Raw genomic sequence first — 13,726 nt, forward strand, 5'->3', positions numbered from 1 at the left:
CAGGTCGAGATTTACAAGCTGGAGGTGGTGATAACTTGGATATGACACCAAAAGCTGCTACTCAGAAAAGGAAGAAAAGAGCCAGATGTAGTGGGTGTTGTAGTTGTGGAGGGCGTGGCAGCCCGGAGCTGTAAATCCAGAAGTGGGAAGTAGAAGCAGGAGGATCCGGAGTTCAATTCATCTTCCAAAACATAGCAAGTTCAAGGCCAGCCTGTGTTACATGAGAAGTTCTTCTGAAATCAAACATACCCAAAGAAATAAATGAAGTAGTAATGGCCAGGCAAGTGGCTCAGAGGGTGAAGGTTCTTGCTTTGCCAGCCTGGCAAGCTGAGCTCAGCCCCGGGAACCGACATGAAAGTGGAAGGAGGTCACTGACTCCGCAAAATTGTCCTCTGACCTCAACACGAGTACCATGGTATGTGTGCTCACAACTGTGTGCTCTCACACACATACACACACACTTACACAAGCATGCACACATACACACACACACACACACACACACACACACACACACACTAACAAATAATATTTTTAAAGTGGTGATGGACCACTGAGAGTGGTGGCCCACGCCTTTAATCCCAGCATGCAGGAGGCAGAGACAGGCAGATCTCTGAGCTCCAGGCCAGCCTGGTCTACAGAGCGAGTTCCAGGACAGCCAGGGCTATGAAGAAAAACCTTGTCTCAAAACAAAACAAAACAAAACAAAACAACACCAGTGATGATAGAAGAGGAGAGTGCTAGCCAAGAGCTGATGAGGATGTGGTGAAATTAAAACTTTGCACACTGTTGGTGGGAATGTAGATTAGTGCAGGCAGTTGGGAAGTAGCAGAGGGGTTGTGGCTTCAAAAATTAAAATAGAATTATCTAAAGCACCAGCAATCCCACCTCTGGTTAGATATCCAAAAAAACTAAGAGAGGATGTTAAAAAGACATTTGCCCACTGGTGTTTACTTATCCCCAGCACCCACATAAAAGCTGGGTGTGGTGGTACATGACTGTAACTCCAGCACTGGGGGGCGGGCAGGAAGTCTACCCCCCCCCATGAGCAGATAAGCTATGGGTGTGCCCATAGGATGGAATAGTATTCATCTTTTAAAAAGGAAGAAAATCATGTCATATGCCACAAAATGGAGGAACCTTGAAGGCATTGTGCTTCCTCCCAAACTAAAGGAGATCAGCCAGCTATAAAAAGGACCAGGACGTCATAAGAAGTGGGGCCCCTCCCTCCCTTTCCACTGAGTCCAGACGACTTGGTCTCAACCTCCTAGGCTGCCCTTTACAGATGGTTAAATTTCAGGTAAGTTCCTTCACCTCTCTCTGCATCTGTAATAACAGCTCACGGGGTGTGGTGAGGATTCAACCAATAAATATCTGTGAAATGCTCAGAACAGCACCTGGCACACAGCAGGGGCCTGGACGCTTCTGTTGTGACTGTTGCTATGCACAGCTGTCCTAGTTTACAGGGCCGTTTCGAGGTCTGGTCTTGGCCAAGCATGTGGAAGGCATTCTGAATACGGGGAAGCCCACCCACTATGGTGCGGATGGTCGGCTAGCTTTGTCCTTGCCCCTCTTTCCTTGAAAGGCTTACACACACACACACACACACACACACACACACACACACCCCAGGTGGCACTGGATAGAAGGTGGGGAGGTGTCCACCAACCTTAGAGGGCCTCAGCACCAGTGGGGTAGTAAAGCTGGCTCACCCAGGCCCCGAGCACCTGCGGAGCTGCACACAGAGAAGGCTGAGCCAGCTCTGGTAGGAGCCTAGAGGCCAGACCCAGGCTGTAAGGAGAGCAGAGTTCTTGACGAAAGGAAAAAGTAGCAAAGCTGGCTTGGATCCAAGCTATAGATGGGGCAAGCCAGAGTCAGGGACAAGGGAGCTGGGAGCTAAGGCCTGCCCATACCTCTGGTCAGATGGCCTCTGCCTGGGGCAGGGTACCCTGTACAGAAAGAACTTCCTCCTTCCTGGAGCAAGCCAGAACCCAGAGGGTACCTGCTCCGCCGCTGCTCACCACACCCTCTAGTGCCGGTGACTAGATCACAAAGCACCACTTGGGCCTCTGCCCAGCTCCAACCAAGGACTCCCAGTGACCCGTCCCCACCCCAAGCTGCAACACAAACCTCCCTCTCCACAGCTCAGGCTGCCAGGGTGGTCAGCATAGCGGGGCTGGCAATCACTTGCCATGTCCCTGACCCCAGTAGCCCTTCTTCCTAGGAAGCCCATCCTTCTCAGGGTCTCTGTGCCGTTCTTCTCTTGTGGGCAACACAAACACTTAACTCCTATTCCCTTTCCACCCTGGCTACCAAGAATCACAGCCAGCATCCTACTCTGTGAGTCCATGTTCTGATGTCTCGTCTTCTCTGTTACAGTCTGTTCCTCTCTACCGCAGACTGCGTCTATCTTTGTATTGTGACACGTGTGCTTGGAAACCTTCACAAACACACAATGGCATAAAATGGGCATAAATATTACTAAATTTGTGGGACTAGTGGGCCAAGTGCTTATTGCATAAGCATGAGGACCTGAGTTTGGATCCACAGCACCCACATAAAAGCTGGATGTGGTGGTACACGCCTGTAACTCCAGCACTGGCTGTGGGCACAGAGACAGGTTAGATCCTAGGGGATCTCTGGCCAGCCAGTCTGGCCAAAATGGTGAGCTCCAAGTCCCAGTGAGAGATGCTGTCTAAAACAACATGGTAGAGAGCAATAGAGGAAGATCCCCAGGGTAGACCTCTGGCCTTCACGTGTTCATACACGGGCAAGTACACCCTCACACATGTACATATATCCCCTAAACACACAATTACTAAATACATAAGCTGTCCGTCCTCCACCTTCACCCCAGACTCATTGACAGCTACTGGGTCAGGTAACAGAAAGTCTAGGGCTGATAGATTGGGCAAGAGTCGGGTGGATGAAAGGAAGTTATAGCAGGCTCCGTGTCTAGTTACTCAAGGAGCCAGGAGGATCCCTGCTCTCACTGAAGGATATTCTATAGCCCTCAAAGCTCCGAGCTCACCAAGTGCACATGACACATACAGAGCTGTTTGTACACTCCCCTGGGCATGATGGATGAGGCCGCAAAGGGCCCCTCCCTCAGGCGCAGCCCCTCCCACCTTAGGCTTCTAACCTCTAGAAATGTAAGACATAAGCTTCTCTTCTTGCTGAATAACTCTGGAACCATGTCATCACTAAATGGACCAAGACAGACAGTGCCAGCAAGGTGGGGTGTCGCCCTGACAGTGCTGAGATGGGACAGTGACTCTGGACTGGCTGTGAAGAAAGGTTACAAGGGTTTAGAGGAAGAGGCCAGGAAAGGCCTTCATTCAGGAAGAAAGAACAGAAGTTGGGGAGCGGAATGGAGCTGTGTGCTACAGAATGTGTAGCACATCAGAATGGGAAGGACCATTCTGACGGGATCTCAGCGGGAACAGGGAAGGAGGTCCTGGGACCAGGGAAAAGGTACCCAGGTTACAGTAAGGACTTGCACTGTGTCTGTGTCCTCAGACTTTGTGGGAAGTGGACCTAAGGACAATGGACCATGATATTCAGCAGAAATAAGGGTACCAAAGCACTCAGGGCTCTGCCTGGTATCTGCTGGATCATGCTGCAGAATGCAGGAAGGAAGGGGCCATGGGACAAGGAACTGAGCATCCAGAGGGAGGCTGGAGTAAACCTGAGACTGCAGCCTGGTAGATGGAGAACAGGAAAGCACGTTTGGGAGACAGGGCTGAGGGCGTGGCCAAGTGACTATGTGAGGCTGTTAAGGGCAGGGGAGACCTGCTCCTGGAGACATTGAGGACCATGAAAGTGACATTTCCAGCGAGGTGCTTCAGCAATCATAGCCCTTTACTACCTCAGGACCCATCTACCCAAATATCAGCACAAACCTGATGACTGTGCCAGTCAGGTCTCTAGTGGACCCCGGTATGCCTCAGCCCGCCACTCCAGAAGGTACAAGACATAAGCTTTGGCAATATCTATGTAGAATGCAAAAGCCTTGGGTTCCCAGACAGAGATCTGTCACAAGGTAAAGCCCATGGGGAGCTCCAATTCAAGTAATGCCTAGAGAAGAAGAGGCAGTGAAGCAGCTTCCAACCACCTAGGACCAAAGGACCTCTAGAGTGCAGCCAGCCCCAACTTGAAGAAGCCACAGACATGAGACACCAACCCATGAGGGTGGCTGGCTGGTTGGAGCAAAGCTATCTGAAGCTTTGAAGGCCCAGCCCCTGCCCGGCTTGGCTAGGGTGTGGCAAGTGACATCAAAGGAGATGACTAACCAGCTTGAAAATGGAAGGATGATTTCCTGGTGGCTTTTGGACTTGCTTGGGACCAGTTCCTTCTTTGTGTTCGTTTCTCCATTTGGTGATGTAGTGTCCATCCAATGCCTGGTCCTCACAGTGCTTTGCAAGTGGGCCGCTTGCTTGATCTTCCCAGGGCTGGAAGATGCTGCCTCAGAATGGGTTATTCCCTGTGTCTTGTCCATATCTGATTCAAGGGACACTCTGGGCTTTGCACTTTGGAGGTGACATGGGAACGAGTTGGAGTTCATGGGATGGAGGAAATGTACTGTTCATATAAGAAAAACATAGATTTGGGGAGCCAGAAGGGAATGCTGTGACTTGGGTGAGTCCCTGAACTTCCCGTGTTGGCAATGATCCCCAAAGCAACAGTGTAGACTCAGAGCCTTTGAGAGCTGTCACTGTCATGTCACGTGACTCCCTGGACCGCTCTGTTGGGAGACAGCAGAAGAACCCATCTCGGGTGTGCATGTTGTTGTTTTTATTCTAGAAGTTAAATCCAGATGCTAGGCAAGTAATCTGCCCCTGAACTGTATCTCCAGTCTCCAGGCCCCTTCAGTTTTGACATCCTAGCCTCCAGAACTATAGAAAATAGATTTTTCTTCCATTTTTGGTGCTGGGAATTAACCTAGGGCTCTCATACATGATAAATAAGCACTCATCTACTGATCCATATCCACAGTCCTTTTAATATTACTTTATTTTGAGACAATAAGTTGCCCAGGCTGACCTGTACTCACTCAGGCTTTCAACTCATGATCCTCCTGCCTCAGCCTCTAAGCAGCTATGATTATAGGCCTGTGCTAACAGACACAACTGTCTCTTTCTTGATAAATAAATAACCCATCCTGGCAGACTGGGAAGACAGCTCAATGGATAAAGATCTTGCTGTGCAAGCATCAGGACCTGAGTTTGGGTCTACGGTACCCAAGTAAAAGCCAGACATGGTATTTGTAACCCTAAGAGGAGATAGATTGGTGGATCCCAGGAGCCTGGTAACTAGCTAGCCCAGCTAAAATAGCTCCAGGTTCAGGAGAAACCTGTCTCAAAAAAACAACAAACAAAACAAAACAAAACAAACAAAAACATAGAGAGTGATCAAGAAATGCACCTGGCATTGAACTCTGGACTCCACATGTATAGATAGAGTGCATACGCATATATGGACATGTACAGAGTGCATATGCATATATGGACGTGTACAGAGTGCATATACCTATATGGACATGTACAGAGTGCATATACCTATATGGACACCAGAGAGAGAGAGAGAGAGAGAGAGAGAGAGAGAGAGAGAGAGAGAGAGAGAGAGAGACAGAGACAGAGACAGAGACAGAGACAGAGACAGACAGACAGACACAGAGGCACACGTTACCTAGTCTCTGGCATTCTGTTATTGCTTCCCTAAGTTGACTAACAATCTTCTAGCAGTCCTGCAAAGTGAGTACTACTACCATTCTCCTTTCAGATGCAGAAACTGAGGCAGAGACTTGGAATCGTACGTTTGTGTGAGGGCACACACTGCCTGCACAGGCTACGTTCTCAGCAGCTACCCATGTCACCTTGGTGGTTTAGACAGCGGAAAGGATAGGAGAATGACCCTGCATCTTTCCCCCAAGTGCAGAGACTGACCCTGCCTCTGCCTGTTTACACAGCCTGGTTCCCCTTTCTCTCCCATTGCAGAGGCAGGCCTGGGGACAGTGGGACACATATACTCCACTTGTAGCAGTGGAAGGACTAGCCAGACTGTCACCAGATTCTCTGGAGTCAAGAGGATAAACAACAGACTAACTTCAGAAAAGCCTGAGTCCATTCCTGGCCTCAGCTTCCACATCTGTAACATGGGTCAGAAAGGGCCTATGGCAGGGGAGCTAACATAATGGTTGTCCGGTACCTCTCTGGAGCCTGGCCTCAGCAGAAATGGAAAGGGTGGCTGGGGCGAGGTAGGTCCTCTCTTGTTAGCAACTCCAGGGACTGTCCAGGGAGCAAAGCCAGACCTGAACTGTCGTTGGCCCCATCCCCCCACCAGGTCAGCTGTGTGACTTTGGGCCAGTCACTCTACTCCTCTGGTCTGATTTTCCTCTGCTGCAGAACAAAGGAGACAGGAGAAGGATGCTTGGCCACACTCAACGTACACTGCCATAATAACGTCTATTATCCTCTAGCGTCTTCCTGCCTCTCCAGGGCACCTCTCCCTCCTGGGAGACACATGGCGAGGGCCTGGGCAGAAAGAGGAGCCAGGTACAGGGAAAGCATACAGGATCCAGGTAACAGGCTAGGCTGTGGGAGCTGCCCAGGGCTCACACTGTAGAAGATGGAAAAAAGCTTCCCACTGCTCAGTGCTTCCTGCTGGGCAGGCGGGTGTGTGTGTGTGGGGGGGGAGATCAGCATCTCCCCAGTACACACATATAGGTCCATCCCCACCCATGCAGATAACTATCCAGGACACCTAGGGCCAGAAGTGAAAATTGTCTTTGTTCCTGGGGTCCTGAAGCACAGGACCTGAATGGCTTCAATGCCCTTTGCCCCTGGCGTTAGCACCTTCTCCATATGGTACCATACTATGCATGTGGAAAACCCTTACCGCTATGCATATGGGAAACCCTTACCACATGCATGCATGCACGAGGAACAAATGATGTGTGAAGAGCCTAGGCTGGGTGGTATGTGAAATGTGTCATTCTTGTCCCCTCTTCTCCCTCCTCTGTGGGTCAGAGCCCTCAGCCCCACCTCATTATCACCAGGGACACCTCTCTGTACTCAGGAAAGGAGTCTCTTCATCTTGCCATCAGACTCCACCCTTTTGTATCACCTCTACCTCGTTGGCTTAGGACATTTGTCTTGGAAAGCACAAGTGCTGTCCAACCTTACACCATGCGCCTCTTGCTTAGCATTGCTCCTGGAAGCTTCTGAGCAACTGACAGCAAGAGGAAGGCAGAGAGGCAAGAGTCACCTTCCCAACCAAACCGTGGTACCCAGGGTGATCACACATCACTCAGTCCTTCCTGAACTGACTCTGCTGTCCACCTAGTGAAGGGAGCCACAGCCACCAACACTGGCAGTGACAACAGCTCTGTTTCAGAGACCCGGATCATAGAAGATCTCTTGTGGGACACTGATACACAAAGACTCTAGGAAACACACCCAAGGTCACCCAGCTTCTAAGTGGTGACAGTATGAAGCCAGGTAGTCAGGCCTAGAGGCTGAGGGCTCCCCTATGAGCTGTGCAGCTCAGATGTCCCTCCATCCCACCCCCACCCCCAGACCTTGGAAAAGCCCAGTGCTAGAGGCCTGTCAGGAAAGGACAATGGGTCTCCCTGCTGGGATGGGGGAATTGAGGTTAAAAAAAAAAAAAAAAAAAGGAAAGCAGCATTTGAAGCAGACACAGAATAAGCTTTTAAAGTTAAAAATGTAGCGCACTGGCCTGTCACCCTCTTCCGCTGCTCTGTTCCTGTCCAAGCAGGGAATGTGACTCTACCTCAGGTCAGTAGCTCAGACCCACACAGAGTCGGGCCAGGAAAGCCATGTCGCAAGGATGAGGTCGAGAGTGCCCGCAACCCCACCGGCTGAACTTCCTTCCTATCACTAACCCTCCTGGGCTCAGCTGTCTGTATCCAACTCCCTTTGTCAAAACCCTCCAATCTGGTCCCCTCAGACAGGTGTCCACCTGTAAAACCTGTGTGGCTTTGACAAAGCAGAGTACTGTCCGAGCTTGGCATAACTCTGGCCCAGCCTTGACTGCAGAGGGAAGCCACACACCCCACATGCCCCACACTTCTCTTCTTGCCCTAGCTGATGCTAATGGAACCACTCCTGGATTTCCACAGTACCTCTTTCCAGGCTTCCCTCAGCCCACTCTCACACACATGCTCACTTGGGCACTATCCAGCATGCAGTCATCTTTGTCTCAGAGGTCTCGAGGGGCCAGCCCACTAATTGCTCGAAGCCCTATCCAGCAATGTTGACAGCCCTGTAGACTTGACCCTGCCTGTTCCCTGATCCCTTGCCCCACACAACATCCATGCTTTCCGAATCCCACACATCCGTGGGCTCCTCACGTGACCTCCCTGCCCATTTCCCATCCTTCCTCATAGTGACCACCACCAGAAACCCACTTGGGACAAGTACCGGTAGCTTGAGTGCACCCAACTAAGCAGGGCTGGGGCTGTTCAGCCACCTTAAGAAGGGACACCAAGGGTGGCTTAGCAAGCAAGATAGGCAAAGTGGCCTATCAGAGGAGGCACACTACCACAGGAGGGGCTGGCAGGGTCCAAATGCAGAGGAGAGACAAGCAGGCCACATCCATGAAGGACAGAAGCCAGGATGGCTGTGGTCTGGCCCCTTGTGTATGCTCACTCTCTCTAGGATCTGACGGCCCCAACTCCCACACACCCTGTGGCTCTGAGCCAGGAGTAGGGACTCAGGCTACAGCCTACCTCACCACTGGGTTCCGTCCCTACCCACAGCTTTGGCTCCCCTACCTCTAAGAAAGGAACAAACCGCTCCTTCCCAAGATTGTTGTTGCTAAGACGAATGAGCTAATTAAAGTCTGGAAAGGTTTCTTGAAGACTTAAAAAGAGGTGATTGAGCATGCAAATTAGTAACAATTACTGCCCCTCCTCCAGGCAGGCAGCCTGGATCCCTCCACAGAGCGAATCTCTGTTCAGGAGGCCTTGGCAGAGGGCTCAGCTACAGAAGGCTGTGCTTTCCCTGACCCTCAGGCCATCACTCTCTCCCCACACCTCAGGTTGCTTAGCAACCGGTGTGTGTGTTTTACTGTTTATTGAGCACCAACTGTGTGCATGGCCTTCTCTACACAGAGTAACATCCAGGAGGATTGATTCTCAGAAGCCCCCTTTGACCCACCAGAAAATGGAGAAGTCGGGTCACAGAGAGGTGTGAAACTTGGCCCTCAGTTTGTGACCTTAGTCACCCCTGCCAGGCTCGGGAGTTACCATACTCCATAGCTTCTCCTGCTGGCTTACCATGTGGAGGCCAGGCTGAGTCAGCAGACACACTCAGGCTCTGAAGGGAAATTAAAACCCCAAGTCTGCAAGTGTGTCCTGGAGTCTGGACAAGGACTCAGCCAAGCTTCTGCCCTCAGTCTCCTGGCTTTCCCCAGGCCAGCAGTGCTCACGAGAAAGAGATGGAATCCTCAAAGTGCTTACTGATCTCAGCACAAGACACCCCCCCCCCGCAGCCCCACCCCACCCCCCACACAAAGCCAGGCAATCCCTAGCCCTAGCTTCCTCATTAGCTTACTCTTACATGGGGGCTCAGAGCTCTGCTCTCTCCTTAACAGAGAGGCCTTGCTGCTGGCTGGTGTCCTGGGCCCTGATTACCCATCAGCCTAGCCTCAGTAGACTTTGAGCAACCTTCCCACCCCCAAGCTATCTCCAAACCTTGCTCTCTTCTTCACTCACTATCTCAGCAACTCCCCCCACCACCAACATGGCTGAGGAAGCAAAGACAGCCTTTAGAACATAGAAGAGGAGGGGGACAGCAGGGGGCTGACGGCTCACCTCTCTCAGGCCTCACTCCAGGCTCACAGGTCCTCAGCAGGACTCCTGCAGAGAAACACCAGGGAAGAGGTGAGGGACACCCAGACCTACCCTGCAGTCTGCCTCACCCAAGCCCTCCATTTAGCCTGGACTTCCAGTGCCCCAGGGCAGAAGAGGCAGGAGAGAGGCTGTGCAAAGATGCCAGGTCCATCTCACAGAATAAAACAAGTATCAGGTCAGAACCATTGCTGACTGGGATCTGAGGGCTTGCTCAGGCCAGCCCAAGCTCCACATGAGCCCTGAGAAGTGTGAACTGGACCAGGAGAGCGGCCCTCACCCTACCCCATCCCACCCCACCTCACCCGGACTACCCACAGCAGCAAGGACAGTTGTCTGGTGCCTGGACACAAAGGGCCAGGCCTCAAATTGCCTTTCAAGGCCAAATGTGGCCCATGGCCCAAAGGAGCCCAGGAGAATGGGCAGGAATAGAGAGCTAAGGCCCACCTATGCCTGGCACCCTGACCCAGCCCAATTCAGCTATGCCACTGGCTCACCCTGTGACTCTGGGCTGGCCCTTTACCCATCAGTACAAGCAGGTACATCCAGAGCCAGAGGGCTTGAGCAAACACAGCTTGCTGCCACCCTTGGAGTTAATGAGCAATGAGTCCTGGGTGGGCCTGAGAATCTGCATTTCAAGCAGGTTCTCCTGGGTGCTAGCATTGCCATCTGGAGTCCCATTTGAACAACCTCTGTTTCTGAACGTTCTAGTTGTTTGTACCTAGAACATGTACTTGCAAAGCAGAGTCTAGACTCAGGAAGTTCAAAGGCTAAGAATACACACAAGCACAAATCACATTTAACTTAAAGCAGCCATGGCGGTGGGGTGAGGGTGTGCTTTCCAAACACAGGTCTATAGTAGACGGCTCTGATCTGGTGCAGTCCTAGAAGACTTCCAGGAGGAGGTAAAAATCTAAATTTCCAAGCCAGATGGTGGTGGTGATGCACACCTTTAATCCCAGCACTGGGGAGGTAGAGGCAGGCAGAGCTCTGAGCTCAAGGCCAGCCTGGTCTACAGAGTGAGATCCAGGACAGCCAGGACTACACAGAGAAACCCTGTCTCAAAGCAAACAAGCAAACAAACAAACAAAAATCTAAATTTCCATTATTACAGAGTATTGTTTTATTATTCAAGTACAATTTTAAAAAAACTCCTTTTCTAGGCCACTTCTCAGAGGTACTAAGTGCCCTCTGGGGTACACATGCACTCATAGAGAGGTGCACACACAGGGTCTACTCTGGGGTACATGTGCACCCATAGAGAGGTGCACACGCAGGGTCTACTCTGGGGTACATGTACACAGTACACACACAGGGTCTACTCTGGGGTACACATGCACAGTGCACATGCAAGGTCTACTCTGGGGTATATGTGCACCTGTAGAGAGGTGCACACGCAAGGTCTACTCTGGGGTACACAGCTCCTGTGTTCTTCCACAATGTATTATAGATCTTTCCATCTCCTCAAAGAACGTCAAGCTGCTTGTACTCACTCAGTACCTACTGTGCACCACCCAGCAGGCTGAGAGCGCCACGTGTTAACCCTGCTGGTCTTCATAGCATGTTTTTGACATGATACCACTCAGGCCATTATTCCCTAGAGCAGCAGTTCTAAACCTGTGGGTTGTGACCCTTTGGGGATTCTGTGTCAGATATCCTGCATATCAGATATTTTATTATGTTTCACAACAGTAGCAAAATTATAGTTATGAAGTGGCAAGGAAATAATTTTATGGTTGGGGGTCACCACAACATGAGGAACTGTATTAAAGGGTCTCAGCGTCAGGACCATTGAAAAGCACTATTCAGGGGACACTGGAGTACTTAGTGGTGATTGATGAGCTACCCAAGGATTTCTAGTTAGAGAGCAGGCAAACACTAAGGGGCCTGGGAGCATCACACATGCTACACTGTGCTCCTCCACAAGGGGGCACACCCTCTCCAGATGACCAGGAACCCCAAGGATGTATGCCTGAAGGGTTTCAACTTTTTGTTTCGCACATTACTTACTGGATGGTGGGTGTGGAAGGAACCCTGCTTCCTTGTGTGTATATGTAAGCACTTCTCTAGGCAAGTTCCCAAAGGGTCGGACAAAGGATATACACACCCTAAATTTGTCTACTTGTTGCCAAAATGCCCTCCAAAAACTTATTGTGCTGATATACTGTTATCTAATTTCCCCTGAGAACATGTGCTTAAGATTAGTTCCAGCTGGGTGCATGTTTTTAACCCCAGCACTCGGGAGGCAGAGGCAGACAGATCTCTGTGAGTTCAACGCCACCCCGGTCTACAGAGTGAGTTCCAGGACAGCTAGAACTACACAGTGAGACTCATATCCAGTGATATCTGAGATGATGTCTCCATTTTAGAGAGAAAAAAAAAATCCTACAAATCAGAGAGATTAAAAGGAAAGAGTTATATGGAAGGAAGAGTTAATTATATGGAAGAAGGGAGGGAGGAGGGAGGGAGGGAGGGAGGGAGGGAGGGAGGGAGGGAGGGAGGGAGAAGACACAACTCTCATCTCTTCCGGTCTTCAGTACAGTTCTGGCTAGTATCTCTCAGCCCTCTCTGGAGCTAGGCTCTGGTCCTTTCCACTCCATAAGACAGTCTTATCAAGATGCCCAGAAGCTGTTTGGCCAGACCGGTGGTCCCCAAGATCTGGACAGCATCCGATGTGCTGATGGCTTCTTCCATGTGGAGACACTTATCTCTGGCCTCCCAGGGCTAGCCTCTGGCCACTCTCACTCCAAACATTGGAGGCCACAGTGTCCATGGGCTCTCTTCCCTCTCCTGACCACTCATCCCTTGGCTGCTTTCACAGGTCTGGACTTTATCCACAGCTCTGCCTCCAGCTCCATCGTGCTAGCCCCAGTCTCCTGAGCACAGCTCTAGAGCTCGGAGCCAATTTGTCATCTCTACTTACTCTCCTAACAGCCCTGTCCAACATAGAACACTTCATTTTTAACCCAAAATTACATCTCCCTCCACCTTGACTCCTCTTTATCCCACACACCCACACCCAAGTCATCATCACCAGCCGCTATCAATTTTTTTCCTCAAACACATCCAGGCCCTGACGACTCAGTCAGCTACCTTTTGCTCCGCTCTGCCCTTGCCCTGCCGGAATTGGGCACCTCACGTGGACAACAGTTCAAACCAGCACAGCAGAGTCACGCACACCCCGCCACGACTGTCCCACACCAGCAACCTCCTCCTAAAGCCTCTGGCGCCTCCTCCACTATCAGAACTCCTTTCCCACCACTTCTGTCCTTCAGCTGGGCCAGCCTCAGGTTGGAGACATCTTACTCCTCTTGACGCAAAGCCCCTCCCTCAGACGGGTCTCCCTCCTCCCCTCGACCCTCCCAAGTAAAATGCCTGGACACACCGGCTACTCACTTTCACAGCATTATCCTGGCCTTTTTCTGCTTGTCTATGTGTGTCCCACCTGCCCCTTGTCTGTCCCCTTCTCAACACAGACCGCAGGCACCTTGCTCGCCTCTGAACTTCTGTGTGTACTGTGTGCTGCCAAGTGTGAATACTCAGGAACTATTTGTTGAGGGAATGAACCAATGAAGAAGTGGACGAATACATAAGCTGGAGCCATCTCCGTGATTTTACTCTCTGAAGAAGAAGTCTCCCGTGGGAAGGAGTCAGAGGGCACACTCATCATGGCAGGACACTGGGCACAGCCTGGTCTGTGGCATAGGCTGAGCAGTGGGTGCCAGCAGGTACCAGTGGGGCTTGCAGCATCCCTGGACGCCACACTCAGCAGCCCCAACTGAGGGGCATGTGGGGCTTTCACACCTGCCAACCCACCCCACTCAGGAGGGAGCCTTGGGGCAGCCGGCAGCTGAG

General features: G+C 51.2%; 1 protein-coding gene across 4 annotated transcripts in view; it reads right to left on the minus strand.

The window, feature by feature from the left end:
• Lingo1 (leucine rich repeat and Ig domain containing 1) overlaps positions 1-13,726 on the minus strand; it is a 185,020-nt gene that overhangs the window by 101,975 nt on the left and 69,319 nt on the right. For 2 of the 4 annotated variants that reach the window (XM_036192326.1, XM_036192329.1), the window contains exon 3: positions 9,836-9,880. The exons of the other annotated variants lie outside the window; for them this stretch is intronic. The gene's annotated coding sequence lies outside the window, so the exon portion shown is untranslated. The remainder of the gene's footprint in view (positions 1-9,835; positions 9,881-13,726) is intronic. 4 annotated transcript variants of the gene reach the window in all.

This window comes from Onychomys torridus, chromosome 7, assembly GCF_903995425.1.
Source record: "Onychomys torridus chromosome 7, mOncTor1.1, whole genome shotgun sequence".
Classification (NCBI taxonomy): Eukaryota; Metazoa; Chordata; class Mammalia; order Rodentia; family Cricetidae; genus Onychomys; species Onychomys torridus.